Source organism: Neoarius graeffei, chromosome 4 (genome assembly GCF_027579695.1).
Source record: "Neoarius graeffei isolate fNeoGra1 chromosome 4, fNeoGra1.pri, whole genome shotgun sequence".
NCBI classification, from domain to species: domain Eukaryota; kingdom Metazoa; phylum Chordata; class Actinopteri; order Siluriformes; family Ariidae; genus Neoarius; species Neoarius graeffei.
The window spans coordinates 103,841,959-103,847,958 of NC_083572.1; the positions used below are offsets into that span (position 1 = coordinate 103,841,959).

A 6,000-nucleotide genomic window follows, 5' to 3' on the forward strand; every position below is an offset into this window, starting at 1 on the left:
TGGGAAGTTATTTAATTTGAGGGCATTCCCGAGCAAATAATGTGCATGAAATTGCTCGCTTCGTGCAGTCAAGCAGACAGAGGAAGTCCGTGTGCGCATGCGCAGGTTTTACAGCAGCTGGCATCCACAGTGTCACATTACTGCCATCTACAGGTTTACCTTTGACCGTGCACTAACAGTTCCATTGTTGTCACTAAACAAACAGCTGATCACACCTAGGTGCTCACTGAGAACTGATATTTATTAGCTTGGACCTGCGTTTCCTTTCCTTCGTATATAACATAACGTCTTATTTTTTCGCGGCCCAAATCTTGCGCTCTGATTGGCTGGCGAGCGGGTCCGTATCCCACGATACAGACCCCGGTTACGGACCTCTGGTGACTCGCTCGTTCACAACAACAAACACAGAAGCATTTTTTGTCAACATTTATCTTTTTTTTTTATAAGATTTATTTACATCAAAAATCTTATAAATTTTTGCCAGCATTTCTCAGAAGAATTGCATTAATTTTACAGCATGGATAGTGATAACGACAGTGTTCACAGCGAAAACGAGTTTTACTACCCTGAGGAAGAAGAAATAAAAAAAACATTTCAGGAGAAAGCTAAAAACCTGTAATTTGCTAACACCGAGCAAAAACATGGCTGAATCCTGAATGACTCCTATTTGTATAAATAGGAGACTACATAGGTGGCAAAATGGAGTTTTTTTTTTTCCTGCCATGGAAGTGCACTTGTATACCAAGGAGGAACCATTTGCATTACAGCCGTGAATGAGGATTCAAAATGGCGGCTCGGTTTTCCCTTTCAGGTGCTCTCGTTTTCTGTTAGAATTTGGTAAAGAAAAAAATAAATATATTATATTATTTACCAGCTTAAGGTCGGTCCATACGGTGAAATACCATGACCTTGGCCCAGAGGGCCTCAGTCAGTACTTTCAAGACCCCGGTCACGGTATTTCATGATACGGACCTCCCGGCTGATAAATAGCACTTCTTCTCGCTTTCTTTCCGTTACTGTAGTCGGTCTTTCACGTTTCATTCGCACGCTCACGCCCTTCATTTTTCTCTCCTGTTTCAAATTTGTATCCCACAATGCCTTGCGTGAACGGGGAAAGCCCACCATGACACAGTATCTTGAATTGGGTCGTGGTGAAGCAGGAAAAAGGAGCGGAGAATTTAGGGCCACATGGCCCTAAATTAATTAATTGTTCTGGTTTTTTTTTAAACGAATAAAATTGAAAGTCTAATTTGAATTTGGTAGCTTTCAGTCACTAAACAAAAATAACCAGGTGTCAGGGAAAATTCTTTTTATGACTTACACTTGAAAAAATCTGAAAGGTAGTCTAGCTTTAAGCAGCTACATAATTTATTTTCACTTCAAGACAGGTTACCTCACAGAATTGATTAAGAAGCACAAAAGACTGGTCACAGCTAGTGATTTCTATTTAATATATTACACCCAAGAGAGTGAAAGGTGATTTCCACCAGCTGTTTTAAAAGAATAGAGTAAGAAGGAAATACTTTTTCCCCTTTTTGTGTAGAATTTGGTTTTATTTCTTCCCAATGTATGGACATAATTATAAAACTTTCCACAGATAATAAACTTGTGGGGGGGTTAATTATAGAAAAAAATACCACAATGCATTTTGTAGTCATCTTAATATAATAAAATATATAAATATTAAAGAAATACCCTTTCAATTTTTTTTTACAAATCAACATACATACAAGTTGTAAAGAAAGTCGCGCGCATGCACGACACTAAATGTCCGCCATTTTGAAAAATGACGAGATGCACGAGGTCTCGCGATAACTCAACACCGGTGACGAGATTTGGATCCCAAGCCATTCAGCAACTCCAAACGGTGGAGAAAAGTCCGAAAAAACCATGAAACTCTTTACAATTAAAACTTCACATCCGTATAAAATCTTACAGGGTTTACGCTTTTGCAGCGGAAAAACCTTAAAATGCGCACTTCCGGGGTTTTTGTGTTGCCATGCGGACGTTTAGCTCGGTTAGCGCTCCGTGTTACACATGGAGCAGAGCAGAAATTGTGTATTTAAAGTAAAGCTTTTTCAAATTAATGGAAGATTATATAAAACCTAGATATAGAAATTAGAATCTGTTGATTTAAACTGAATGTTAGCCAGGTTAATCTACGCCACATGGTATAAAATCAATCATCATGCTGTACACACGCCTTATTTACACCAAATTAATCATGGACGTGAGACTAAATATAAACAATATGTGTGTATTTATATATTTAAAAATAAATTTCAGCATTAAAATACTTACTTCTGTGCCTGACTGTCTATCTGCGTTTGGATAAACTGCAGCTCTGTTTCACTCACGTTTGACACACGCTTTTCTCAAGAGCGCATGCGCGCTACGTACGTCATTCACCAAACGGTCATGGGAAACTGAGTTCGAAGGCTCATAAAGACTACAAAAATGGCCGACAATACAGTCAGGTCCATAAGTATTTAGACAACGACACAATTTTCCTCCACTTTTACCTCAATACACCATCACAGTGAATTTAAAACGAAGCCATCAATATGTGATTTGATTCAAAGGGATTAACAAATCGTATTTACAGTAACTCTTTAGGAAATACAGCCATTTTTGAATACACAGGTCCTCCTGAATTAACAGGCTCATAAGTAATTGGATAAATGAACATCCATCCATCCATCCATCCATCCATTATCTGTAGCCACTTATCCTGTGCAGGGTTGCAGGCAGGCTGGAGCCTATCCCAGCTGACTATGGGCAAGAGGCGGGGTACACCCTGGACAAGTCGCCAGGCCATCGCAGGGCTGACACAAACAACTATTCACACTCACATTCACACCTACGGTCAATTAGAGTCACCAGTTAACCAGTTAAACCGGAGCACCCGGAGGAAACCCACGCAGACACGGGGAGAACATGCAAACTCCGCACAGAAAGGCCCTCGCCAGCCACTGGGCTCGAACCCAGAACCTTCTTGCTGTGAGGTGACAGTGTTAACCACTACACCACCGTGCTGCCCATAAATGAACATAATTATGAATATAAGAATTATTTTTAACACTTGGATGCAAATCCTTTGAAGTCAATGACCACTTTAAAGGAACAGTCCACCGTACTTCCATAATGAAATATGCTCTTATCTGAATTGAGACAAGCTGCTCCGTACCTCTCCGAGCTTTGCGTGACCTCCCAGTCAGTCAGACGCAGTCAGACGCACTGTCACTCCTGTTAGCAATGTAGCTAGGCTCAGTATGGCCAATGGTATTTTTTGGGGCTGTAGTTAGATGCGACCAAACTCTTCCGCGTTTTTCCTGTTTACATAGGTTTATATGACCAGTGATATGAAACAAGTTCAGTTACACAAATTGAAACGTAGCGATTTTCTATGCTATGGAAAGTCCGCACTATAATGACAGGCGTACTAACACCTTCTGCGCGCTTTGGCAGCGCATTGATACGGAGCTCAGTATCAATGCGCTGTCGAAGCACGCAGAAGATGTTAGTTACTATGGGATTAGTACTCATCGTTTCCCAAAAGACCGGACAATGAGAGAGAAATGGGAGCACTTCGTGCAAGGCACCCGGAAAAAGCCAAGGACCAACCAAGCAGAGCCGAGAAAAAGACCAAGAAAATCGGCAATTCATAAGTTGACTGTTGCCAGGGTAAGAAATAATTCTGACATCTCATTATATTCTTCATCCAAAGGTGACAATTCCATATGCAAAATCGCTAGTTGCTAAACTTGGTCTACACAGGCTGTGCACTGAAACTGTGCAAGCTCTCGCAGCCTGCTGGCGCTTCCGCAGGTAACGTCACGAATCTGGCTCCAGACTCCCTTGGGATTTTTCCAGACACGTTTTTTTAATTTTATTTTTTTCTGCTGTAGACAGATGGCCTTGTGCAAAATTACCCTTCTGGATGAGTGTGTAAAGGGACATACTTTCATATTAAAAAAACGAAATTGGTCCAGGATATGCACTTTAATGTGGCTGAGGGCCTGCTTCACTTGCATCGACACCGCTCGTCTCATGAACATGTTGTCGTCGTCATCACTGCTGAACCCAATCCAGGCTTGAGGCGAATCATGTTTGCTTGACTTGACCAGCAGTAGGGTGGCCAGTTCCTTTCTGCGCACTCACACATTACATTATATTACATGACATGACATTACATGGCATTTAGCAGACGTTCTTATCCAGAGCGATGTACGACAAGTGCAAAGTCAGGTACACAAAGTGCTGAACTTCTAGACAAGAAAGTTCTAGCGCCAACTGAACAAGCAACAACAATACTTAGTGTAATATTCTGTTGAAGTACCAACAGGAAAACAAGCCAACCATAAAAAGCACAACTAAATAGACAACTCAAACAGCTAACCCCAGGCTAGACAGTACACAGCCTGGGTTGGTCTAGACTGAAACACAGTTACACAGTGGGCAGGGAAGCAGGGGAGAGGTGCAGCCTGAAGACATTAGTCTTCAGTCTGCGCTTGAAGGTGGTCAGGAAATCGGCAGTTCTGATCTCAATGGGAAGGGCATTCCACCAATGGGGAACCAGGACAGGCAGCAGTTTTGAGCAGGCTGGGCAGGAGTGGCGAGGAGGAGGGGCCAGGCAACCAGTAGTAGTGGAGCATAGGGATTTGGCTGGCATGTAGTGGTGGATCAGATTCTGGAGGTATTCTGGCCCTAACCCCTTGACAGTCTGGTGATTTAGCACCAATCTGATACAAGCTGTGATAGGTAGCCAGAGCAGGTTGGCAAGCAGAGGGGTGACATGGGATGACACACACATTCACACCTATGGTGTAATTTAAAGTAGCCAGTTAAGCTAACTGCATGTCTTTAGACTGTGGGGGAAACCGGAGCACCCAGAAGAAACCCATGCAGACACGGGGAGAACATGCAAACTCCTCACAGAAAGGCCCCTGTTGGCCACTGGGCTCGAACCCGGACCTTCTTGCTGTGAGGCGAGAGTGCAAACCACTACACCACCATGAACATCCGCCAAATGTAAATTCAACACTTGGAATCAACTCCAGACCTTTATCTCCTTCATTTATCAAACAAGCCAAACTTGGTCACTAAACTGTTTATCAGTCAATTATCTGATTACTTTGGAGCCTGTGAAAATGGCAGGACTATGTTAAAAAATGGCTGTAATTCCTAAAGGGTTATTTTTTATTTTGTGTGTTAAAAAAACTTGAATTCAAGCTAAAAATCTACACCTCAATCACCTCTTGATGGCTTTGTTTTAAATCCACTGTGGTGATTTTGGGGCTACAGAGGCAGAATGACAAAAATTGTGTCGCTCTCCAAATATTTATGGACCAGACTGTATGAAAAAGATCCTAACTTTAATCTGCATATTGAGTAAATAATTCCTTTAATATTAACATGTATTACATAGCAATGCATGCATTATCACATTATTATTATTATTATTATTATTATTATTATTATTATTATTACTACTACTGTTGGTGTTGAATTGTATTGCAGAAAAATATGACGTGCAACTTATAACCACAAACACTTCAAAATTATTTATTATACAGTGGTGCTTGAAAGTTTGTGAACCTTTTAGAATTTTCTATATTTCTACATAAATATGACCTAAAACATCATCAGATTTTCACACAAGTCCTAAAAGTAGATAAAGAGAGTCCAGGTAAACAAATGAGACAAAAATATTATACTTGGTCATTTATTTATTGAGGAAAATGATCCAATATTACATATCTGTGAGTGGCAAAAGTATGTGAACCTTTGCTTTCAGTATCTGGTGTGACCCCCTTGTGCAGCAATAACTGCAACTAAACGTTTGCGGTAACTGTTGATCAGTCCTGCACACCAGCTTGGAGGAATTTTAGCCCATTCCTCCGTACAGAACAGCTTCAACTCTGGGATGTTGGTGGGTTTCCTCACATGAACTGCTCGCTTCAGGTCCTTCCACAACATTTCCATTGGATTAAGGTCAGG

At 41.2% G+C, this 6,000-nt stretch overlaps 1 protein-coding gene across 2 annotated transcripts in view; it reads right to left on the reverse strand.

Moving 5' to 3' along the window:
* Positions 1-2,390, reverse strand: part of ssb (small RNA binding exonuclease protection factor La) — a 46,748-nt gene extending 44,358 nt beyond the window's left edge. For both annotated transcript variants that reach the window (XM_060920101.1, XM_060920102.1), the window contains exon 1: positions 2,302-2,390. The gene's annotated coding sequence lies outside the window, so the exon portion shown is untranslated. The remainder of the gene's footprint in view (positions 1-2,301) is intronic.
* Between the last annotated feature and the right edge of the window lie 3,610 nt (positions 2,391-6,000).